This window comes from Doryrhamphus excisus, linkage group LG6 (assembly GCF_037039965.1).
Source record: "Doryrhamphus excisus strain RoL-2023G ecotype Guam linkage group LG6, RoL_Dexc_Guam_v1.1, whole genome shotgun sequence".
Taxonomy (NCBI): Eukaryota; Metazoa; Chordata; class Actinopteri; order Syngnathiformes; family Syngnathidae; genus Doryrhamphus; species Doryrhamphus excisus.
In genome coordinates, this window is record NC_136362.1 from 481998 (window position 1) to 506740 (window position 24743).

Genomic DNA, 24743 nt, shown 5'->3' on the forward strand with positions numbered 1-24743 from the left:
CCTTCGATCACTCATCCACCCAACCTAAAACGGTGCCCTGATCAGGAAAAAAACACTGTGACCTTGTGAGGTTCACTGACAACAGAGGACACTCAAAAGGAGCCGCACAAAGCAGGGTACTTGTACAGATGTCGGCAGCAGAGTGGCGCAGCGGTAGCATGCTGGGCCCATAACCCAGAGGTCGATGGATCGAAACCATCCTCCGCTATGGCTGTGCTCTTTACGTGTCCTTTGAAGAGCTTGCAGATGTATTGTCTTTGTTACTTAGCTGACCTGGTCCAGTAAAGAGTTCACGCTTCCTTTACTGCTGTTCTCGATGCATTTATTGCTCTTGAGTGCATTCACACGCCATTGCGGGACAACAGAATCGGTGACAAAGGGCAGCCTTAGCGGAGGCCAACGTTTACCGGAAACAGGCTCGACTTACTACTGACAATGCGAACCAGACTCCTGCCCCGTTTGTACAAGGACCAGATAGCACGTAGTAGCGCGCCACCAATCCCCCCAAAGTACGCCACAAGGGACACGGTCGAATGCCTTTTCCAGATCCGCAAAGTACATGTAGACTGGTTGGGCAAACTCCCATGCACCCTCCAGCACCCTCGTGAGGGTGTCGAGCTGGTCCAGTGTTCCATGACCAGGACGAAAACCGCATTGGACCTCTTGTAACAGAGGTTCGACCAACGGTCGTACCCTTCTCTCCAGCACCCTGGAATAGACTTTCCCAGGGAGGCTGAGGAGTGTGATCCCCCTACAGTTGGAACACACCCTCCGGTCACCCTTCTTGAAAAGGGGGACCACCACCCCGGTCTGCCAATCCAAAGATACTGTTCCCGACTTCCACGCAATGTTGAAGAGACCTGCCAGCCAAGACAGTCCCTCAACATCCAGCAGTTCCAGCCGGGGGAGGACCGGGATATTGAGTCCGAATGGGCCATATTCCGTGCCTCCATTGCTGAGGCGGCTGACCAGAGCTGCTGCCGCAAGGCGGTCGGTGCCAGTCGTGGCGGCAGGCCCCGAACCCGATGGTGGACACCAGAGGTCAGGGCCGCCGTCAAGCTGAAGAAGGAGTCCTATCCAGCATTGATGGCTTGTGGGACTCCGGAAGCAGCTGACAGGTACTGCCAGGCCAAACGGTTCGCGGCTTCGGCGGTTGTCTAGGCAAAAACTCGGGTGTGGAAGGAATTCGTGAGGCCATGGAGCACGACTTTCGGTCGGCCTCGAAGGGGTTCTGGCAAACCGTCCGGCGCCTCCGAAAAGGGAAGCAGTGCCCAGTCCACACTGCTTACAGTGGAGACGGGGCCTGCTGACCTCGACTGGGGATTTGTCTTGGTGAAGTAGGTGCAGACACATCTATTAAAAAATGAAAATACAAAATATACAGAATGCAGTATAAATATATGTACGCAGTCTGTTTTTTGTTTGTTATTCCGGAAGTGCAGTCTGATTGTTTTTCCCAAGAGTCCAAAGTGAGCGTTAATTTAACGCATATAGAGTGTCAAAGTGGCAGGGTGAGGCAGAGGTGGGGTGTGAACAGTGTCAGGGGGGGTTCCGGGCCTTGTTGATGAGGCTGACAGCAGACGGGAAGAAACTGTTCTTGTGGCGCGAGGTTTTGGTCCTGATGGACCGCAGCCTCCTCTCAAAGAGACTGTGTCCGGGGTAAAAAAAAACAAAAAAAAACTAGCAAGACAGCCTCAAGGTCCAAAAGTGTTAAGGCAGTCCCATAGTGTCCCCACATCATGCCATGTGTCTATTTGCCTTGAGACATGAGTAAATTAGCTTAAATGCTAACATGCTAATGGTCATCATGTTAGCACCAAGCAAGAGAGTCCTTTTTCAGTCGGGTCTAAAAGTGGGGGCAATGTGAAGCTGTGTCTGTGCCACGTACTATGTTGCTGTGTCCCTGGTCCAGTGTGTTCCCATCTTGGGTTGGAATGTCCCCGTGCTGGTAACGGGTGGGGAATACAGTACGTTGATGAGGATAAGCGGGATGGATTTCAGTGGTTAAAGTCTCCAGCTACCATGAAAACGGTCATGGGCCACGAGCCTGTTCTGAATCCCCCTTTGGCCAATCGACACCACATCAACTCTGCAGCAGTCCTCGTTAGTATAGTGGACAGTATCTCCGCCTGTCACGTGGAAGACCGGGGTTCGATTCCCCGACGGGGAGTTCCTCTTTTGTATGTCACAATGTCACGTTGGACCTTGAGTCGGGTTGCGGTTGCAACAACCAGCCCGGTTAAACAAACCCTTCTCATTAGAACAAAACCTCTCTTAATCTTCTTCTCAAGGTGTTCAGGTGTCTTGTACAATCTGACAGTCTTTTGCTGTCAAATCATTCCATGCGTGGATAATGGAGCTGACCAGGAAAATGCCAGCTGTGGGATTTCAACCAGAGCCTCCTGAGCGTAAGGAACCTTAATCTGGCGCCTTCGATCACTCATCCACCCAACCTAAAACGGTGCCCTGATCAGGAAAAAAAACACTGTGACCTTGTGAGGTTCACTGACAACAGAGGACACTCAAAAGGAGCCGCACAAAGCAGGGTACTTGTACAGATGTCGGCAGCACAGTGGCGCAGCGGTAGCGTGCTGGGCCCATAACCCAGCGGTCGATGGATCGAAACCATCCTCTGCTATGGCTGTGCTCTTTACGTGTCCTTTGAAGAGCTTGCAGATGTATTGTCTTTGTTACTTAGCTGACCTGGTCCAGTAAAGAGTTCACGCTTCCTTTACTGCTGTTCTCGATGCATTTATTGCTCTTGAGTGCATTCACACGCCATTGCGGGACAACAGAATCGGTGACAAAGGGCAGCCTTAGCGGAGGCCAACGTTTACCGGAAACAGGCTCGACTTACTACTGACAATGCGAACCAGACTCCTGCCCCGTTTGTACAAGGACCAGATAGCACGTAGTAGCGCGCCACCAATCCCCCCAAAGTACACCACAAGGGACACGGTCGAATGCCTTTTCCAGATCCGCAAAGTACATGTAGACTGGTTGGGCAAACTCCCATGCACCCTCCAGCACCCTCGTGAGGGTGTCGAGCTGGTCCAGTGTTCCATGACTAGGACGAAAACCGCATTGGACCTCTTGTAACAGAGGTTCGACCAACGGTCGTACCCTTCTCTCCAGCACCCTGGAATAGACTTTCCCAGGGAGGCTGAGGAGTGTGATCCCCCTACAGTTGGAACACACCCTCCGGTCACCCTTCTTGAAAAGGGGGACCACCACCCCGGTCTGCCAATCCAAAGATACTGTTCCCGACTTCCACGCAATGTTGAAGAGACCTGCCAGCCAAGACAGTCCCTCAACATCCAGCAGTTCCAGCCGGGGGAGGACCGGGATATTGAGTCCGAATGGGCCATATTCCGTGCAGTAGGTGCAGACACATCTATTAAAAAATGAAAATACAAAATATACAGAATGCAGTATAAATATATGTACGCAGTCTGTTTTTTGTTTGGTATTCCGGAAGTGCAGTCTCATTGTTTTTCCTAAGAGTCCAAACTGAGCGTTAATTTAACGCATATAGAGTGTCAAAGTGGCAGGGTGAGGCAGAGGTGGGGTGTGAACAGTGTCAGGGGGGGTTCCGGGCCTTGTTGATGAGGCTGACAGCAGACAGGAAGAAACTGTTCTTGTAGCGTGAGGTTTTGGTCCTGATGGACCGCAGCCTCCTCTCAAAGAGACTGTGTCCGGGGTAAAAAAAAAACTAGCAAAACAGCCTCAAGGTTCAAAAGCGTTAAGGCAGTCCCATAGTGTCCCCACATCATGCCATGGGTCTATTTGCCTTGAGACATGAGTAAATTAGCTTAAATGCTAACATACTAATGGTCATCATGTCGGGTCTAAAAGTGGGGGCAATGTGAAGCTGTGTCTGTGCCACCTACTATGTTGCTGTGTCCCTGGTCCAGTGTGTTCCCATCTTGGGTTGGAATGTCCCCATGCTGGTAACGGGTGGGGAATACAGTCCGTTGATGAGGATAAGCGGGATGGATTTCAGTGGTTAAAGTCTCCAGCTACCATGAAAACGGTCATGGGCCACAAGCCTGTTCTGAATTCCCCTTTGGCCAATCGACACCACACCAATTCAGCAGCAGTCCTCGTTAGTATAGTGGACAGTATCTCCGCCTGTCACGTGGAAGACCGGGGTTCGATTCCCCGATGGGGAGTTTCTCTTTTGTATGTCACAATGTCACGTTGAACCTTGAGTCGGGTTGCGGTTGCAACAACCAGTCCGGTTAAACAAACCCTTCTCATTAGAACAAAACCTCTCTTAATCTTCTTCTCATGGTGTTCAGGTGTCTTGTACAATCTGACAGTCTTTTGCTGCCAAATCCTTCCAGGCGTGGATAATGGAGCTGACCAGGAAAATGCCAGCTGTGGGATTTCAACCAGAGCCTCCTGAGCGTAAGGGACCTTAATCTGGCGCCTTCGATCACTCACCCACCCAACCTAAAACGGTGCCCTGATCAGGAAAAAAAAAACTTTGACCTTGTGAGGTTCACTGACAACAGAGGACACTCAAAAGGAGCCACACAAAGCAGGGTACTTGTACAGATGTCGGCAGCAGAGTGGCGCAGCGGTAGCGTGCTGGGCCCATAACCCAGGCACGATGGATCGAAACCATCCTCTGCTATGGCTGTGCTCTTTACGTGTCCTTTGAAGAGCTTGCAGATGTATTGTCTTTGTTACTTAGCTGACCTGGTCCAGTAAAGAGTTCACGCTTCCTTGACTGCTGTTCTCGATGCATTTATTGCTCTTGAGTGCATTCACACGCCATTGCGGGACATTGAAGCCTCGTGAAACACCGCAACTGTCCTCACTAGTCCATTGTCACTCTTATGGACTTGAAGAATCCCAGCCAGTTTCCGTTTGTTTCGGGGAACCTCCTCCTCTTTGACGATCACCACATCTCCAACTTGCATGTTTCTTCTTGGCGTATGCCATCTTTGTCTCAGAGCAATGTTGGTCAGATACTCCTTCCACCATTTGTTCCAGAACTATTCTGACAAATATTGCAATTATCTCCATCTCATTTTAGTATACAAGTCCATCCATCCATCCATTTTCCTCCGCTTATCCAGGTCCAGGTCGCGGGGGGCAGCAGTCTTAGTAGGGAAGCCCAGATTTCCCGGTGACCGGCCACCTCCTCCAGCTCCACCGGGAGGACACCAAGGTGTTCCCAGGCCAGCTGTGAGACATAATCCCTCCAGCGTGTCCTCGGTCTGCCCCGGGGCCTCTTCCCAGCTGGGTATGCCCGGAACACCTCACCAGGGAGGCGTCCGGGAGGCATCCGGACTAGATGCCTGAGCCACCTCAACTGACTCCTCTCGATGTGAAGGAGAAGCGGCTCTACTCTGAGCCCTCCCGGATGACTGAGCTCCTCACCCTATCTCTTAGGGTGAGTCCAGCTACCCTACGGAGGAAACTAATTTCAGCCGCCTGTATCCGAGATGTCATTCCTTCTGTCATGACCCAAAGCTCATGACCATAGGTGAGGGTGGGAACATAGATCGACCGGTAAATTGAGAGCTTTTTAACCACGACGGTCCGTTACAGCGACCGCATTACTGTAGAGGCTGCGCCGATCCGTCTGTCGACCTCACGCTCCGACTTTCCCTCACTCGTGAACAAGACCCCGAGATACCTAAACTCCTCCACCTGGGGTAGGACCTCATTCCCAACCCGGAGGGATCACTCCACCCTTTAACGACTGAGAACCATGGCCTCTGATTTGGAGGTACTGAGTCTCATCCCAGACGCTTCACACTCAGATGCAAACCGTCCCAGTAAGCGCTGAAGGTGACAGCCCGTAGAGGCCATAAGAACCACATCATCTGCAAATAGCAGAGATGAGATTCTAAGGCCCCTGAAACAGATTCCCTCAACACCTTGGCTGCGCCTAGAAATTCTGTCCATGAAAATTGTGAACAGAATCGGCGACAAAGGGCAGCCTTGGCGGAGGCCAACGTTTACCGGAAACAGGCTCGACTTACTACTGACAATGCCAACCAGACTCCTGCCCCGTTTGTACAAGGACCAGATAGCACGTAGTAGCGCGCCACCAATCCCCCCAAAGTACGCCACGAGGGACACGGTCGAATGCCTTTTCCAGATCCGCAAAGTACATGTAGACTAATGAAGACCAAGATGGTGGCGCGTCAACAACGCGAGGCTCAGCGTCTCTCCAGATTTTGCAAATCCGCTGTGTTTTATCTGCTCCTCGCTGTTTTTTTCATCCAGTACAGTGCTGCTTTAACATCCTATAGCAGACAGGAGCTCCTAGACATAAAGTCCTCCAACTCGGACCGTTTTATCGCCGATCTCCGACTCATCCCGGAGATCTCCAGGACACCGGAGGCTGCCTTTACCCAGCATTTTCCTTGCTAATGTCCGATCTCTGATCAACAAAATGGACGAACTACGACTCTGTATCACCAAAAACAAACGGATTATGTACTCAAACGTCATGATTTTCACAGAGACTTGGCTTAACAGCAGTATCCCGAACAATGCTATCGAGTTAGCAGGACGCTCCATCCTTAGGGCAGACAACCAAAGATGGAGGTTTGTGCATTTATATAAGCAATGCTTGGTGCACAAACTCTGTTATCACAGAGAGTCACTGCTCACCTAATGTTGAGCAAAGCAACCAAAATAGTTATGAGACTGGACCTTCTCTGCCAACGCTGCATCAGCAGGGGAATTAGCTCAAATGGTAGACCGCTCGCTTAGCATGTGAGCGGTAGCGGTATCAATGCCCGCATTCTCCATAAACTCCTTTGTTTTACTGATGAAATGTTCCCAAGTAGCGAATACTAATCCGGGCCCCAATCCCTATGTCTCGGCCAAATACAGCCATAGGTATCTCCCTAAACTGGATTCAGAGTCCAGAGTGCTAACCATTACACCATGGAACCCTTTGTTTTGGATGTGACTGGCACCTTCTGGTGTATTCTTTCCTGGCAGACATAACATAAGAAACAGCTTGTCTTTCGAGCCGGACTTGAACCAGCGACCTAAGGATGCCAGCTTGAACCTCTACAGTCCTCCGCTCTTCCAAATGAGCTATCGAAGGTCTTGTTGTACAAGGACCAGATAGCACATAGTAGCGCGCCACCAATGGGATCCACCTTAGGGCCACAGCCGCCTCGACAATGGAGGCACAGAACATCCCTGCCTCCTTCTGGATCTTGCAGGTCACTGGGAAGATATTCGGCTCAAAGGACCATTTGGTACCGAACATGAAACTTTTGATCTGAGTGTCCGGGATTCAAGTCGCTGTTCAGGTGACAAGGTCTGAGGTCCACTTGCAAATGCCTCATTTTGCCCTCAAAATACAAGGACAACAGGACAACACCTTGGTGCTTTATGGAAAATACATGAGGAGCCTGGCTTTTAACTGTAACTGGAAAGGCTTGTGGCCCCGCACACAAACCAAGTATCTTCTGATCAGCTGATCCTTAACATCAGCTGTCACAGACATTGGCGTCGTTTGGGGACCTCATCCTGATCCACGGTTACCACTGATTTGTAGAGTAAGTCAATAAGTCATCATACTCTTACAGGAAGACTCAGTCCAAACACTCAATTGCTGCAGGGCAAGTAGGTTCCACCAAGACTTGAACTTGGATCACTGGATTCAGAGTCCAGAGTGCTAACCATTACAGCATGGAACCCTTTGTTTTGGATGTGACTGGCACCTACTGGCGTAACAATGGAGGCTTTGCAAACCAGGACAACAACTTTACTCTTTGATGAGCGCTTAGTATTTTGGGGTACAATCCAGGGGTCTTGTGCTCTCACGGAAATGGCTGTCCTTTTCCAACAGGAGTTGAGATGAAACGTATTCAAATAGACACTCAAATGATCACTCAATCAGAATGACTCCGTTTGCCAATTTCAGACTGCGTGACAATGACTTAAGTCCAACTCCATTGACAGGGAAGCGGAAGTCCTTCAGACAAGACGGTATTGCCATTCTTTCCTGGCAGACATAACATAAGAAACAGCTTGTCCTTCGAGCCGGACTTGAACCAGCGACCTAAGGATGCCAGCTTGAACCTCTACAGTCCTCCGCTCTTCCAACTGAGCTATCGAAGGTCTTGTTGTTTTGGGGCAAATGAGTACAGCCAAGCGTTTGACGGCGTCTTCACTGTGGACCGCTTTCCTTTCCTGAGATGCTGGATGGTGGTCCAGAATCTCTTCGAAGCCGTCCGGAAGTCCTTCTCCATGGCTTCTCCAAACTCCTCCCATGTCAGAGTTATTGCCTCAGCGAATGCCAAAGCCGCGGACCGCTTGGCCTGTCGGTTTCTGTCAGCTGAAGGCCCATGAGCCAAAAAGGCCCAATAGAACCCCTTCAGCTTGACGGCATCCCTCACCAATGGCATCCACCTTAGGGCCACAGCCGCCTCGACAATGGAGGCACAGAACATCCCTGCCTCCTTCTGGATCTTGCAGGTCACTGGGAAGATATTCGGCTCAAAGGACCATTTGGTCCCGAACATGAAACTTTTGATCTGAGTGTCCGGGATTCAAGTCCCTGTTCAGGTGACAAGGTCTGAGGTCCACTTGCAAACGCCTCATTTTGCCCTCAGAATACAAGGACAACAGGACAACACCTTGGTACTTTATGGAAAATGCATGAGGAGCCAGGCTTTTAAATGGAACTAGAAAGCCTTGTGTCCCCGCACTGTCAGAAGTGGGATTTGAACCCACGCCTCATTAGAGACTGCACCCTGAATGCAGCGCCTTCGACCGCTCGGCCATCCTGACCCTTCACATCTGGCTCCTTCTGTTCCATGAGAAACTAGGTCAGCTGTGGAATTGATCAAACATCACGATGGCCACATCAATAAAAACTAATATCTAGAGCAGCAAAAGGCCCGATTAGCTCAGTCGGTAGAGCATGAGACTCTTAATCTCATGGTCATGGGTTCGAGCCCCATGTTTGGCGATTCAGCAGTTTTATTGATACATCTGAAAGATATCTTTCCTGTTGAAAAGTGTTCAACATGCAGAAAACATTTCATTCCAAATACATAAAAACAAGTCTTTTGACCAAAGGCCTGGGGGCTCACTTCGTGTTCAAGTCCCTTCAGAGATCAAGCACATGTCCTTGTTCCTATTTGTCACCTTGATTTTTTTTGTAAAAGAAGGACTTCAAAGGGGCGGCACGGAGGTCTAATGGTTAGCGCGCAGACCTCACAGCTAGGAGACCAGAGTTCAATTCCCACCCTCGGCCATCTCTGTGTGGAGTTTGCATGTTCTCCCCGTGCATGTGTGGGTTTTCTCCGGGTACTCCGGTTTCCTCCCACATTCCAAAAACATGCTAGGTGACTCCAAATTGTCCATAGGTATGAATGTGAGTGTGAATGGTTGTTTGTCTATATGTGCCCTGTGATTGCCTGGCGACCAGTCCAGGGCAGTACCCCGCCTCTTGCCCGAAGACTGCTGGGATAGGCTCCAGCACCCCCGCGACCCTCGTGAGGAAAAGCGGTAGAAAATGAATGAATGAATGAAGGACTTCAAAGGCCTTGTTTCCACCCAGTTTCGAACTGGGGACCTTTTGCGTGTTGTATCCAGTCGTATTGACTATTGCAATGCCCTGCTTTCTGGTCTTCCTAAAAGAAGTCTACAACTTTTACAACTTTAAAATCACTGCATTGGCTCCCTGTATGTTTCAGGATCCATTTGAAGGTTCTCTTAATGGTTTTTAAATGTCTTAGGGGTTGTGGGCCTTCTTATTTTTCTGAATTTCTTTTATGTTATGAACCCTCGCGGTCCATCAGGTCCTCCAACTCCGACCTGTTATGTGTTCCCAGCCCATCAGTCATCCGGGAAATATAAATTGTGTGTCCAAACTGGGGATGGATGCTCGTGTACACACCTTCAGACATCAAAAATCATCCATTTTGTAAAAGGATGTCTTGAAAGGCCATGTTTCCACCCAGTTTCGAACTGGGGACCTTTTGCGTGTGAGGCAAACGTGATAACCACTACACTATGGAAACCTGAAGGAAGGGCCTTTTAAGGGGACTGGTGAAGTCACAAAGCAGTTGCCAAACAATGAAACACGACAATGTGTCCAAAGTGGGGGCAGATTGACAATTGTCCAAATGGACAAAGATTTCTCCTTTGTAGGGAAAATTGTTCCAGAAATAATGGGCTTTTCTTCAACAAAACAAGACATCATAATTGCGGCTTGAATGAAACACCTTAGCCACCCTCTGGGTCACTTTGATATCTCGGTGGACTCAACTTGTGCCCTTGGAGTCAATGGTTTGTAAATAGGCTTGTAACCTCCACTAATCTTGTCTGGATGGCTGGATGGCCTTTTGAAGAATGAAGTTAAGGTCCTTTCACCCAGCCAATAAGCCTTTTCAAACTATTTGCCAAGTCACAACATAAACAGGGATTGTTCTGAAAACCGGGCTTGAACCAGGGACCTTTAGAACTTCCGTCTAACGTTCTCCTAAGTGAGTATTTCAGCTTCTAAGGTGGTGTTCAGCTTTTTCAGTCGTGGGTAAAAGTGGGGGCAGGGTGAAGCTGTGTCTGTGCCACGTATGTTGCTGTGTAGCTGGTCCAGTGTGTTCTCATCTTGGGTTGGAATGTCCCCGTGCCGGTAACGGGTGGGGAATACAGTCCGTTGATGAGGATACGAGCTACAGAAAATGGGAAGGATTTCACTGATTGAAGTCTCCAGCTACCATAAAAACGGTCATGGGCCACAAGCCTGTTCTGAATTCCGCTTTGGCCAATCGATACTACATCGACTCAGTAGCAGTCCTTGTTAGTATAGTGGCCAGTATCTCCGGCTGTCACATGGAAGATTACGCGGTTGACCAGGTAGACCGGGATTCAATTGGCGGACTTGGAATTGTTTTTATGTGCAGTGACAGCAGTTCACAGACAGCGCTTAAAGATGACCCGAACCGTTCGACCGAGGACCAAGACAAATCCTATCTCCAGTCAAAACCTAACCAAATGTCAGTTCCCTGACCGGGAATCGAACAACAGCCGCGGTGGTGAAAGCACCAAGTCCCAGCCACGAGACAACCAGGGACTGCATCATGGCTGCACTCTGAAAGGCAGAGACTGTGTCACTTTGACGTACTACAGCAAAGGAAAATAGTTCTGAGACTGGACCCTCTCTGCCAACACTGCATCAGCAGCAGAATTAGCTCAAATGGTAGAATACTTGCTTAGCATGTGAGAAGCAGCGGGATCAATGCCTGTGTTTTCCAAAAGCTCTTTTGTTTTTTTGACATTAAATGTTCCCAAGTAGCGAATACTAATCCGGGGCCCAATCCCGATATCTAGGCCAAATACAGCCATAGGTATCACCCTAAACTGGATTCAGAGTCCAGAGTGCTAACCATTACACCATGGAACCCTTTGTTTTGGATGTGACTGGCACCTTCTGGGGTAACAATGGAGGCTTTGCAAACCAGGACAACAACTTTACTCTTTACGGCGTCTCATTGCGGTTGTGGCTGAGAATGCCACTATTGACTGAATTTGGATTAGATAATCAAGTCTTGTGGTGGAGAGTCTCAGGTGTAGAGTCTCAGGTGGAGAGGTGTGACGTTTCTGATCAAATTCATAGGTCATCAGTTGGTCCTGAAAACGGTCTTGGCACTTCTTTTCACGATGAAAGGTATGAAAACAGCTCTGTTGCATTGGCCGGGAATCGGACCCGGGTCTACCACGTGGATCGATCCTGGACTCATTTCCGATCCTAACATCTCTTTTACAAAAGGCAAAGAACTCCTAGAAGACTACGGGCATTGATCCCACAACAAGACAAGACAAGGTGATACCTATGGCTGTATTTGGCCTAGATATCGGGATTGGGGCCCGGGTTAGTGTTTGGTACTTGGGAACATTTAATCACAAAAAACAAAAGAGATTTTGGAGAACGCGGGCATTGATCCCGCTTCCTCTCACATGCGAAGCGAGCGCTCTACCGTTTGAGCTAATTCCCCTGCTGTTGCAGCGTTGGCAGAGAAGGTCCAGTCTTATGACTATTTTGGTTCCTTTGCTGGACTACGTCAAAGCGACACAGTCTCTGCCTTTCTGAGTGCAGACCTAAAGCAGTCCCTGGTGGTCTAGTGGATAAGATTCGGCGCTTTCACCGCTGGGTTCGATTCCCGGTCAGGAAATTGACATTTGGCTGGAGGTCGGTGGTCGACCTCCATCGCCAGATGGTCAACCTCCCACCTGTAGGCGAACTCGTCGTCCACAGTACCGAGGCCATGTCGGTGAAGACGGCAGTACATGGCACAGATACAGCTTCACCCTTCCCCCACTTTAGGCCCCGACTGAAAAAGCAGAACCCACCATCGCAGCTAAAATAGGCCACTTGGGAGAGCATTGGACTGAAGTTCTAAAGGTCTTCACAAAAAACCTCACTCCTCCTGATGGTCGTTACGTCTTTCAATAATGGGGCGTTAAAATGTAGATTTTCAAAAGGACAAAGACAATCCATCTGCAACCTGGTCAACGGACACGTAAACAGTGCAGGTACCCTGCTTTGTGTGGCACCAAAAGTGCTGAACCGCCCAATGTGGGGCTGAAACTAGCGCACAAGGAATAACTTGTTTAAGTACACCTTTTGGACCTCGATGACCCATCAAGAAGTCAACCTTTGTTGGTTCAATTCTCCCATTCACCATGAGGATGTGTGCTGGTTTAGTGCATATGCAGAACTGTCATGTAACTATGTTTGGTGTGTTTGAGGGGGTATAGCTCAGTGGTAGAGCATTTGACTGCAGATCAAGAGGTCTCCGGTTCAAATCCGGATGCCCCCTGATGCACTCCTTTGTTTTAAGAGTACATGAATGTTTTTTATTTCTGGAACATCTTATGTGAACTACAATTCTCCCTACATAGGAGAGATCTTGGTCCGTTTGGACAATTGTCAATCTGCCCCCACTTTGGACACATCATCATGTTTCATTGTTTGGCCACTGCTTTCTGAGTTTTGCCAGTACTCTTATAACCCCCCCTCCTCCACTCCGGGTTTCCATAGATTAGTGGTTATCCTGTTTGCCTCACACGCATAAGGCCCACTGTTTAAAACTGCGTGGAAACATGGGCTTTCTATTCCCTCTTTTACAAAATAACTGGTGGTCTAGTGGCTAGAATTCGGTGCTCTCACTGCTGCGGCCCCATTTCGATTCCCGGTCAGGGAGTTGACATTTGGATAGGTTTTTACTGGAGAGAGGATTTGTCTTTGGCCTCGTTGGAATGGTTGGGGTCATCTTGAAGCGCTGTTTGGGAACAATAACTCACGGACTCGGTTTCTTCACTATTACATGACAAGAGACTGGTCTAGAGAACGCGGCCAGGATTAGGTTTGGGGTATTTGTCTGACGCTGATGGATAGATCCTGGACTCATTTCCGATCCCACATTTCTTTGACAAAATACAAAGGATTCCTTTGGGAATGCTGGTATTGATTCTGCTGCATCTCGCATGGTAAGCAAGCACTAATTCCCCTGGTTTGGGGTATTTGTCGGATGCTAAGGGGTAGATCCAATCCCAACATCTCTTCTACAAAAGGTGAATAACTCCTTGGAGACTGTGGGCATTGATCCCAAACAAGACAATACAAGGTGCTAGACAGGAGAATGCAGTGAGGACTGGGTTTAGGGTGATACCTATGGCTGTATTTGGCCTAGATATTGGGATTGGAGCCCGGATTAGTGTTTGGTACTTGGGAACATTTAATCACAAAAAACAAAAGAGGTTTTGGAGAAAGCAAGCATTGATCCCACTACCTCTCACATGCAAAGCGAGCACTCTACCATTTGAGCTAATTCCCCTGCTACTGCAGCATTGGCAGAGAAATCTTCTGGCATACTCTACTTGTCTTTGCAGATGAAGAGGCCCTGGTCCCGAAATGTCCACCTCCAAGATGGACTGAGGTCTTAAACTACCCACATGGACAAGCCAAATATCTTCTGGACAAAAAGAGTTCATGGTCAGACACGACAAAGGTTGAGCCGGTCACCCGAACATGAAACTTTTGATGTGAGTGTCCGGGATTCAAGTCCCTGTTCAGGTGACCAGGTCTGAGGTCCACTTGCAAACGCCTCCTTTTTGCCCTCAATATACGAGGGCAACAGGACAATCCCTTGGTACTCTATGGAAACTACATGAGGAGCCTGGCTTTTAACTGGAACTGGAAAGACTTGTGGCCCCGCACACAAACCAAGTATCTTCTGATCAGCTGATCCTTGACATCAGCTGTCACAGACATTGGTGTAGTTTAGGGACCTCATCCTGATCCACGGTTACCACTGATTTGTAGAATAAGTGAATAAGTCATCATACGCTTACTGTTAAAGGAAGACACTGTCCAAACACTCCATTGCTGCAGGGCAAGTAGGTTCCACCAAGACTTGAACTTGGATCACTGGATTCAGAGTCCAGAGTGCTAACCATTACACCATGGAACCCATTGCTTTGGATGTGACTGGGACCTTTTGGCATAACAATGGAGGCTTTGCAAACCAGGACACCAACTTTACTCTTTGATAAGCGCAAAGTATTTTGGGGTACAATCCAGGGGTCTTGTGCTCTCACGGAAATGGCTGTCCTTTTCCAAAAGTAGTTGAGATGAAATGTATTCAAATAGACAAACTGCATTGATCACTCAATCAGAATTTCTCCGTTTGCCAATTTCAGACTGCGTCAAAAAGACTCAAGTCCAACTCCATCGACAGGGAAGCGGAAGTCCTTCAGACAAGACGGCATTGCCATTCTTTCCTGGCAGACATAACATAAGCAAAGGGCATTTCCTTCGAGCCGGACTTGATCCTGCAACCTAAGGATGCCAGCTTGAACCACTACAGTCCTCCGCTCTTCCAACTGAGCTATCGAAGGTCTTGTCGCTTTGAGGCTAGTGAGTACGGCCGAGAGTTCAACGGCGTCTCATTGCGGTTGTGGCTGAGAATACCACTATTGACAGAATTTGGATTAGATAATCAAGTCTTGTGGTGGAGAGTCTCAGGTGGAGAGTCTCAGGTGGAGAGGTGTGACGTTTCTGATTGAATTCAGAGGTCATCAGTTGGTCCTGAAAACGGTCTTGGCACTTCTTTTCACGATTTCCAATCCCACATCTCTTTTACAAAATACAAAGGATTCCTTGGAGAATGTGAGTATCGATTCTGCCACTTCTCGCATGCTAAGCAAGCACTTTACCATTTGAGGTAATTCCCCTAGTTTGGGGTAATTAGTCGGATGTTAAGGGATAGATCCAATCCCAACATCTCTTCTACAAAAGGCAAAGAACTCCTTGAAGATTGCGGGCATTGATCCCACAACAAGACAAGACGCTAGGTGCTAGAGGGCAGAATGCAGTTAAGACTGGGTTTAGGTTAGGACTGAGTTTAGGGTGATACCTATGGCTGTATTTGTCGTAGGTATCGGGATTGGGGCCTGGATGAGTGTTTGCTACTTGGGAACATTTAATGACACAAAAACAAAAGAGTTTTTGGAGAATGCGGGCGTTGATCCCGCTACCTCTCACATGCTAAGCGAGCGCTCTACCATTTGAGCTAATTCCCCTGCTGATGCAGCGTTGGCAGAGAAGGTCCAGTCTCACAACTATTTTGGTTCCTTTGCTGGAGTACGTCAAAACGACACAGTCTCTGCCTTTTTGAGTGCAACAATGATGCAGTCTCTGGAGGTCTAGTGGCTGGGACTTGGTGCTCTCATCGCCGAGGACCGGATACGATTCCCAGTCACGGAATTGACATTAAAATGTCAGGTTTTGACTGGAGATAGGATTTTTTTTATCTCGGTGGAATGGTTGGGGTCGCTATCTGTGAACTGCTGTCATCCTGAAGCGACTGACGACAGAAATCCAAATAAAACATCAATAAATGATAGAAAGCATCGTCTGCTATGGCTGCACTGTTTACATGTCCTTTGACGAGGTTGTAGATTTATTGTCTTTGTTCCTTTTGAAAATCCAAATTCTAACGGAACCGACTTGCCCTGCAGCAATCAAGTTGTGAACAGTTCCCTCACAAATGAGGTCGTCTGTAGAAATTCTTAACCATCTATCAGGGATGGCAACTGAATGAAGAATCAATACAATGAATGAAGAATGAAGAATACAAATTTCCCCACTGAGGGACGAATAAAGGCATATCTTAATCTTAATCTTAATGCCAGAAACCAACCTAGGATGTCAGACAATGCTTTGATGCAGACTGGTCATGATGCCTCTGAAGTTCACCAAAGCAGACCGGACTTAAGGTGACTCCACTTCCAAAGTTCTCAGCGATGACTGAACGTCTTGCTCCTTCTGTTCCCTGAGAAACTCGGTCAGCTGTAAAATTGATCAAACATCAGGAAGGCAACATCAATAAAAAGCAAAACAAAAAATGATATCTAGAGCAGAAAAAGGCCCGATTAGCTCAGCCGGTAGCGAATGAGACTTTTAATCTCAGGGTCGTTTGTTTGAGCCCCACATTGGGCGATTCAGCCCTTTTATTGATACATCTTGAACGTGATTATTCATTATATTGTTTGTTTATTATACTCATCTGCACAATCTGAAAGATGACCCTAACCATTCGACCAAGACAAATCCTATCTCCAGTCAAAACCTAACCGAATGTCACTTCCCTGACCGGGAGTCGAACAACGGCCGCAGTGGTGAGAGCGCCAAGTCCCAGTCACGAGACAACCAGGGACTGCATCATGGATGCACTCTGAAAGGCAGAGACTGTGTCGCTTTGACATACTCCAGCAAAGGAACCAAAATAGTTATGAGATTGGACCTTCTCTGCCAACGCTGCATCAGCAGGGGAATTAGCTCAAATGGTAGAGTGCTCGCTTAGCATGTGAGAGGTAGCGGGATCAATGCCTGCATTCTCCATAAACTCCTTTGATTTTTTGATGAAATATTCCCAAGTAGCGAATACTAATCCGGGCCCCAATTCCGATATCTAGGCCAAATACAGCCATAGGTATCACCCTAAACCCAGTCCTAACTGCATTCTCCCCTCTAGCACCTTGTCTTGTCTTGTTGTGGGATCAATGCCCACAGTCTCCAAGGAGTTCTTTGCCTTTTGGTGAAGAGATGTTGGGATTGGATCTACCCCTTAACATCCGACAAATACCCCAAACCAGGGGAATTACCTCAAATGGTAAAGTGCTTGCTTAGCATGCGAGAAGTAACAGAGTCGATACCCACATTCTCCAAGGAATCCTTTGTATTTTGTAAAAGAGTTGTGGGATCGGAAATGAGTCCAGGATCTATCCCTCAGCGTCAGACAAATACCCCAAACCTAATCCTGGCCGCATTCTCTAGATTAGTCTCTTATCATGGAATAGTGAAGAAGCCCAGTACGTGATTTATTGCTCCCAAGTAGCGCATCAAGGTGACCCCAACCATTCCACCGAGGCCTTGCAGAGATGAAGAGGCCCCGAAATGTCCACCCCCAAGATGGACTGAGGTCTTAAACTACCCACATGGACAATCCAAATATCTTCTGGACAAAAAGAGTTCGTGGTCAGACAAGACAAAGGTTGAGCCGGTCACCTGAACATGAAACGTTTGATCTGAGTGTCCGGGATTCAAGTCCCTGTTCAGGTGACCAGGTCTGAGGTCCACTTGCAAACGCCTCCTTTTTGCCCTCAAAATACGAGGGCAACAGGACAACACCTTGGTACTTTATGGAAAATACATGAGGAGCCGGGCTTTTACCTGGAACTAGAAAGACTTGTGGCCCCGCACTGTCAGAAGTGGGATTTGAACCCACGCCTCATTAGAGACTGCAACCCTCCAGGTCTCACTCCTTCTGTTCCATGAGAAACTAGGTCAGCTGTGGAATTGATCAAACACATTTCAAGCCGCAATTGTCTTGTTTTGTTGAAGAAAAGCCCATTATCTCGGGAACAATTTTCCCTACAAAGGAGAAATCTTTGTCAATTTGGACAATTGTCAATCTGGCCCCACTTTGGACACATCGTCGTGTTTCATTGTTTGGCAACTGCTTTGTGACTTTGCCAGTCCCCTTAAAAGACCCTTCCCTCTGGTTTCCATAGTGTAGTGGTTATCACGTTTGCCTCACACGCAAAAGGTCCCCAGTTCAAAACTGGGTGGAAACATGGCCTTTCAAGTCCTGCTTTTACAAAAAATCAAGGTGACAAACAGGAACAAGGATATGTGTTTGATGTCTGAAGGTGTGTACACAAGCATCCATCCCCAATTTGGACACACAATCCATATTTCCCGGATGACTGATGGGCTGGGAATACATAACAGGCCGGTGTTGGAGGACCTGAGGAACCGTGATGGTTCATAACGTAAAAGAAATTCAGAAAGATAAGGCCCACAAGCCCTAAGAATTTAAAAACCTTGGAGAGATAAGAAAGAGAGATATATACCATTAGTAAAAATAAGAAGGCCCACAACCCCTAAGACATTTAAAAACCATTAAGCGGTGTAATATGCGCCTGCCTTCTGTTCCTCGTCAGCACACGTGCAGCAAAAGTTGTTCTGTAAAAGTTGCAGACTTGTGATGTTTCTTTTAGGAAGACCAGAAAGCAGGGCATTGCAATAGTTAATACGACTGGAAATAAAAGCATGCATCAGCATCTCTCTATTTGCCCGAGAGAGGAACGGGCGGACTCTGGCTATATTCTTTAAATGAAAAACAAAATCCTGTTTTTGTAACATTTTTAATATGTGAAATAAAATTGAGCTCAGTCCCCTTAAAAGCCCCATCCTTCAGGTTTCCATAGTGTAGTGGTTATCACGTTTGCCTTACATGCAAAAGGTCCCCAGTTCGAAACTGGGTGGAAACATGGCCTTTCAAGTCCTCCTTTTACAAAAAAATCAAGGTGACAAATAGGAACAAGGACATGTACTTGATCTTTGAAGGGACTTGAACTCTTGACCCTCAGATTAAAAGTCTGATGCCCTACAAACTGAGCCTCCAGGCCTTTGGTCAGATGACTTGTTTTTGTGTATTTGTAATGCAATGTTTTCTGCATGTTGAGCAATTTTCAACAGGAAAGATATCTTCCAGATGTATCAATAAAAGCGATGAATCACCAACACCAGAAGAGGACTGCTGGAATTGAACAAACGTGCCCCTCTTTGCTAGGCTATCTTTTACCCTCCTATGCTGTGTGCTGAATTTAAATTAGTTAAATTAGTTGTATCACTGGTTGAAATGCCACAGCTGGCATTTTCCTGGTCAGGTCCATTATCCACGACTGGAATGATTTGGCAGCAAAGGACTGTCAGATTGTACAACACAGCTGAGCACTTGGAAACGAAAATTGAGAGAGGTCTTATTCTCGTGAGAAGGGTTTGCTCTACCCGAATCTTAACCCTACTCAAGGTTCAACTCAAGGTTCACTGTGACATACAAAACAAAAACTCCCTGTCTGGGAATTGTACCCCAGGGGGTGATACTGTCCACTATACAATATATCTGGGGACGTCGACCAATGAAATCCATCCATTTTCTGTACCTTTTCTGTATCCTCATTAACGGACTGTATTCCCCACCCGTTACCAGCATGGGGACATTCCAACCCAAGATGAGAACACACTGGACCAGGTACACAGCAACATACATGGCACAGACACAGCTTCACACTGCCCCCACTTTTAGCCACGACTGAAAAAGCAGAACCCCACCTTAGAAGCTGAAACACTCACTTGGGAGAGTGTTAGACTGACGTTCTGAAGGTCCCTGATTCAAGCCTGGGTTTCAGCACAATCCCTGTTTATGTTGCGACTTGGCAAACAGTTTGAAAAGGTTTGTTGGCTGGCTTCATTCTTCAAAAGGCCGGAGATGAGGTTACAAGACAAACCAGTGACCTCAAGGGCACACGTTGAGTCCACCTGGCCATGTTCTCTAGACGAGTCTCTTGTAATGTAATAGTGAAGTAACCCAGTCCGTGATTTATTGTTCCCAAGTACCAAACACTAATCTGATCCCAAGTCCCGATTTCTATGCCAAAAAAAAAGCCTTAGGTCTAACCCTAAACCCAGTCCTAATTGCCTTCTCCAGTTGAGCACCTTATCTTGTTGTGTAGTACTTACCAGAAACTCAAGTCTATCATTTATGGACGTGTTTTATTCGTTTTTCTGTCGTCAGTCGTTTCAGGATGACAGCAGTTCGCAGATAGCGCTTAAAGAGGACCCTAACCGTTCGACCGAGGACCAAGACAAATCCTATTTGTAAAATCACAAATACTTCAACTTGCTGATATAGTTCATCTTCAAACAGCTAAAATAATGCATAAGGCTAAAAATAAGCAATTATCTAAAATTGTCATCCAATACTTCTCTACAAGAGAGGAGAAATATTATCTCAGGGAAGAAGTACATTTGAAACACTTCTATGCTAGTACTTACATATATGCACCCAGACAAGGTTAGAGGAGGTTACAAGCCAAACCATTGACTGCAAGGGCACAAGTTGAGTCCACTGAGTCATCAAGGTGAGCCCGAGGGTGGCTAAGGTGTTTCTTTCACAGCTCGTTTTTAAACCTTTCAAGCCGCGATTGTCTTGTTTTGTTGAAGAAAAGCCCATTATTTCGGGAACATTTTTCCGTACAAAGGAGAAATCTTTGTCAATTTGGACAATTGTCAATCTGCCCCCACATGGTCATGTTTCATTGTTTGGCAACTGCTTTGTGACTTCGCCAGTCCCCTTAAGAGCCCTTTTCTTCGGGTTTCCATAGTGTAGTGCCCAGTTCGAAACTGGGTGGAAACATGGCCTTTCAAGTCCTTTTTTTACAAAAAAAATCAAGGTGATAAATGGGAACAAGGATATGTGTAAACCTGGGGGGTAAGGATGCTGAAGGCGCTGCATTCAGGTTGCAGTCTCTAATGAGGCGTGGGTTAAAATCCCACTTCTGACAGTGCGGGGCCGCAAGTCTTTCCAGTTCCAGTTAAAAGCCCGGCTCCTCATGTAGTTTCTATAAAGTACCAAGGTATTGTCCTGTTGTCCTTGTATTTCGAGGGCAAAAGGAGGCATTTGCAAGAGGACCTCAGACCTGGTCACCTGAACAGGGACTTGAATCCGGGACACTCAGATCAAAAGTTTCATGTTCGGGACCAAATGGTCCTTCGAGCCGAATATCTTCCCAGTGACCTGCAAGATCCAGAGGCAGGAAGGGATGTTCTGTGCCTCCACTGTCGAGGCGGCTGTGGCCCTAAGGTGGTCAGGGCCTATCGTGGCGGTACTCCTAGAACCCGTTGGTGAGGGATGCCGTCAAGCTGAAGGAGTTCTATTGGGCCTTTTTGGCTCATGGGACTTCAGCTGACAGGAACCGACAGGCCAAGTGGTCCGCGGCTTTGGCATTCGCTGAGCCAAAAACTCTGACATGGGAGGAGTTTGCAGAAGCCATGGAGAAGGACTTCCGGACGGCTTCGAAGAGATTCTGGACCACCATCCGGCGTCTCAGGAAAGGGAAGCAGTACACAGTGAAGACGCTGTCAAGCGCTTGGCTGTACTCATTTGCCCCAAAACAACAAGACCTTCGATAGCTCAGTTGGAAGAGCGGAGGACTGTAGTGGTTCAAGCTGGCATCCTTAGGTCGCTGGTTCAAGTCCGGCTCGAAGGACAAGCTGTTTCTTATGTTAGGAAAGAATGGCAATACCGTCTTGTCTGAAGGATTTCCGCTTCCCTGTCAATGGAGTTGGACTTGAGTCTTTGTCACGCAGTCTGAAATTGGCAAACGGAGTAATTCTGATTGAGTGATCATTTGAGTGTCTATTTGAATACGTTTCATCTCAACTCCTGTTGGAAAAGGACAGCCATTTCCGTGAGAGCTCAAGACCCCTGGATTGTACCCGAAAATACTTAGCGCTCATCAAAGAGTAAAGTTGTTGTCCTGGTTTGCAAAGCCTCCATTGTTACGCCAGAAGGTGCCAGTCACATCCAAAACAAAGGGTTCCATGGTGTAATGGTTAGCACTCTGGACTCTGAATCCAGTGGTCCAAGTTCAAGTCTTGGTGGAACCTACTTGCCCTGCAGCAATTTAGTGTTTGGACTGTTTCTTCCTTTAAGAGTATATTGACTTACTCTACAAATCAGTGGTGACCGTGGATCAGGACCGGGGCCTCTTCATCTCTGCAAGGACAAGTACAGTATGCCAGAAGATTTTGTCTTCATTGAGTTGTCCTTATTTATCAAGGGCCTGGATAGCTAAGTTGGTAGAGCATCAGACTTTTAATCTGAGGGTCCAGGGTTCAAGTCCCTGTTCAGGCGGTGAGGAGTAGTATTAAATGTGAAACCAATCTCTTTTATCCTCCTCCTGTGGTCAAGTCCAAAATGCCGGAAGACTTCTGCTTCCTCATCCTCAACACCGAGAAGGCCAAAGAGAAGCGACACACTCTCTGCCTTTCTGAGTGCAGACCAAAAGCAGTCCCTGGTGGTCGAGTGGCTAGGATTTGCTGCTCTCACCGCTGTGGTCCGGGTTCGATTTCCGTTCAGGGAATTGACATTTGGATAGGTTTTGACTGGAGATAAGATTTGTCTTTGGCCTCGGTGGAATGGTTGGGGTCACCTTGATGCGCTACTTGAGAACAATAAATCACGTACTGGGTTTCTTCACTATTCCATGATAAGAGACTAATCTAGAGAACGCGGCCAGGATTAGGTTTGGGGTATTTGTCTCACGCTGAGGGATAGATCCTGGACTCATTTCCGATCCCAACATCTCTTTTACAAAAGGCAAAGAACTCCTTGAAGATTGCGGGCATTGATCCCACAACAAGACAAGACGCTAGGTGCTAGAGGGCAGAATGCAGTTAGGACTGGGTTTAGGTTAGGACTGGGTTTAGGGTGATACCTATGGCTGTATTTGGCCTAGATATCGGGATTGGGGCCCGGATTAGTATTCGCTACTTAGGAACATTTCATCAAAAAAACAAAGGAGTTTATGGAGAATGCGGGCATTGATCGAATGACAAATGACAAATGAGAAATGACAAATGAACATAACGGGAGGGTTAAGATGACTACACTTCCAAAATTCTCAGCTATGACTGAACCTCTCGCTTCTTTGTTCCCTGAGAAACTCGGTTGGCTGTGGAATTGATCAAACATCAAGAAGTCCACTTCAATTAAAAAAAAAAAATAAAAAGTGATATCTTGGCCGAAAAAGGCCCGGTTAGCTCAGTCGGGAGAGCATGAGACTCTTAATCTCAGGGTCGTAGTACGAGCCCCACATTGGGCGGTTCAGCTCTTTTGGTGATACATCTTGAAAATTTCTTTCCTGTGGAAAATTCTGCAACATGCGGAAAACATTTCATTCGAAGTACACAAAAACAAATCCCATTCTTGTCTGACCACAAATGCTAGAGCGCTCACTTCGCATGTGAGATGAAGTGGAATCGATGCCTGCATTCTCCAAATGGTATATTATGCCTTTTTTTTTGCCAAAAAAGCATTCTCAATCTCCCACATCGTACCGGATACTTGGATTAATTGCATTCTAATGATGTTTCCTAAAAACACAGGTGGTGTGAAAACTGGTGCATTAGTATAGTCCGATGAGGATGGGATTCGAACCCATGCGTGCAGAACACAATGGATTAGCAGTCCATCACCTTAACCTCTCGGTCACCTCATCTCCTTCGTGGGGATGGTCTTGTGGACTTAAAATGACACATCTTAATTAGTGTTTTGGTGTTGCAGAAATTGTGGCAGCCTTCTTGTGCAGCGGGGGGATTTAACTCAAAGGCTAGAGTTCTTGCTCTACATGCAAGAAATAGCGGGTTTGATACCTGTATTGTCGAAATTATATGTTCTGGCTCTTTTTCCCCAACAAAAGCGTTCTTGATCTCCGACATCGTAGCTTATACTTTGATTCATTGCATGCTAATAATGTTTACTAAAAATACAGGTGTGGTCAAAACTAGTGTATTTTTACATCACCACACTTCAAGTGGACAGACAATCTTGGTAGCATGGCTACCGTGACAAAAGCCCATTTTCCTCTCCAGTAAATGTGCATCAGCTGAACACTTTGCAGACCTAATGCTGTGAACATTTGCGCGAACTCAAGGTCGGGTCCTACATCCTGTTTGTGTCTGATTGTAACATGATATGCATCAGGATTCTGTATGTCACCTCCCAACTGCACTTGTCTGGTCTTAAAATGTAATTGGCTGTGTTGTCATGATCGACGTTGATGAAATCAAGAGAACAAAGTCACCCCTTTACAAACTATTTGCCAACTCACGATTTAAACAGCAATTGTGCTGAAAACTGGGATTGAACCAGAGACCTTTAGAGATTCAATCCAACGCGCTCCCAACTGAGCAATTTCAGCTGCAAAAGGGTTTTTCTGCTTTTTCAGTCTGGGCTAAAAGTGGGGGTAGGGTGAAGCTGTGTCTGTGCCACGTACTATGTTGCTGTGTACCTGGTCCAGTGTGTTCTCATCTTGGGTTGGAATGTCCCCATGCTGGTAAAGGGTGGGGAATACAGTCCGTTGTAGAGGATAAGCGGTACAGTGGAGTTCACGGGTTGAAGTCGCCAGGTACCATAAAAATGGTAATGGGCCACGAGGGTGTTCTGAATTCCCCTTTGGCCAAATTGGCTAAATGGCCGTACAAAAAGCACCATACTTGGAGCCTGTGGTCAATGTCAACAGTTGGGCTAATTCAGTTCCGTTGAGACGGTGATTATGTACCAAGTCAGTTATGTCAGTCAGGATTTGGTCAAGGTTGTTGTGTGGTTTTGACA

At 47.3% G+C, this 24743-nt stretch overlaps 15 non-coding genes across 15 annotated transcripts; 8 read left to right on the forward strand and 7 right to left on the reverse strand.

The window, feature by feature from the left end:
* Nucleotides 1-2098: 2098 nt before the first annotated feature.
* On the forward strand, nt 2099-2170 carry trnad-guc (transfer RNA aspartic acid (anticodon GUC)). Its single transcript has one exon. It is a non-coding gene; the product is annotated as a tRNA-Asp (tRNA).
* Nucleotides 2171-4100: 1930 nt separating this feature from the next.
* Nucleotides 4101-4172, forward strand: trnad-guc (transfer RNA aspartic acid (anticodon GUC)). The gene has a single exon. It is a non-coding gene; the product is annotated as a tRNA-Asp (tRNA).
* Nucleotides 4173-6994: 2822 nt separating this feature from the next.
* On the reverse strand, nt 6995-7081 carry trnay-gua (transfer RNA tyrosine (anticodon GUA)). Its single transcript is given in 2 exon segments — nt 6995-7030; nt 7045-7081. It is a non-coding gene; the product is annotated as a tRNA-Tyr (tRNA).
* A 938-nt stretch (nt 7082-8019) lies between these two features.
* Nucleotides 8020-8106, reverse strand: trnay-gua (transfer RNA tyrosine (anticodon GUA)). Its single transcript is given in 2 exon segments — nt 8020-8055; nt 8070-8106. It is a non-coding gene; the product is annotated as a tRNA-Tyr (tRNA).
* A 590-nt stretch (nt 8107-8696) lies between these two features.
* Nucleotides 8697-8778, reverse strand: trnal-cag (transfer RNA leucine (anticodon CAG)). The gene has a single exon. It is a non-coding gene; the product is annotated as a tRNA-Leu (tRNA).
* Nucleotides 8779-9943: 1165 nt separating this feature from the next.
* On the reverse strand, nt 9944-10016 carry trnav-cac (transfer RNA valine (anticodon CAC)). The gene has a single exon. It is a non-coding gene; the product is annotated as a tRNA-Val (tRNA).
* A 2727-nt stretch (nt 10017-12743) lies between these two features.
* On the forward strand, nt 12744-12815 carry trnac-gca (transfer RNA cysteine (anticodon GCA)). Its single transcript has one exon. It is a non-coding gene; the product is annotated as a tRNA-Cys (tRNA).
* A 1581-nt stretch (nt 12816-14396) lies between these two features.
* Nucleotides 14397-14468, reverse strand: trnaq-cug (transfer RNA glutamine (anticodon CUG)). Its single transcript has one exon. It is a non-coding gene; the product is annotated as a tRNA-Gln (tRNA).
* Nucleotides 14469-14808: 340 nt separating this feature from the next.
* On the reverse strand, nt 14809-14895 carry trnay-gua (transfer RNA tyrosine (anticodon GUA)). Its single transcript is given in 2 exon segments — nt 14809-14844; nt 14859-14895. It is a non-coding gene; the product is annotated as a tRNA-Tyr (tRNA).
* Nucleotides 14896-18062: 3167 nt separating this feature from the next.
* Nucleotides 18063-18135, forward strand: trnav-cac (transfer RNA valine (anticodon CAC)). Its single transcript has one exon. It is a non-coding gene; the product is annotated as a tRNA-Val (tRNA).
* A 626-nt stretch (nt 18136-18761) lies between these two features.
* Nucleotides 18762-18834, forward strand: trnav-uac (transfer RNA valine (anticodon UAC)). Its single transcript has one exon. It is a non-coding gene; the product is annotated as a tRNA-Val (tRNA).
* Nucleotides 18835-21528: 2694 nt separating this feature from the next.
* Nucleotides 21529-21615, forward strand: trnay-gua (transfer RNA tyrosine (anticodon GUA)). The gene is given in 2 exon segments: nt 21529-21565; nt 21580-21615. It is a non-coding gene; the product is annotated as a tRNA-Tyr (tRNA).
* A 328-nt stretch (nt 21616-21943) lies between these two features.
* Nucleotides 21944-22015, forward strand: trnaq-cug (transfer RNA glutamine (anticodon CUG)). The gene has a single exon. It is a non-coding gene; the product is annotated as a tRNA-Gln (tRNA).
* Nucleotides 22016-22189: 174 nt separating this feature from the next.
* On the forward strand, nt 22190-22262 carry trnak-uuu (transfer RNA lysine (anticodon UUU)). The gene has a single exon. It is a non-coding gene; the product is annotated as a tRNA-Lys (tRNA).
* Nucleotides 22263-23546: 1284 nt separating this feature from the next.
* Nucleotides 23547-23628, reverse strand: trnas-gcu (transfer RNA serine (anticodon GCU)). Its single transcript has one exon. It is a non-coding gene; the product is annotated as a tRNA-Ser (tRNA).
* Between the last annotated feature and the right edge of the window lie 1115 nt (nt 23629-24743).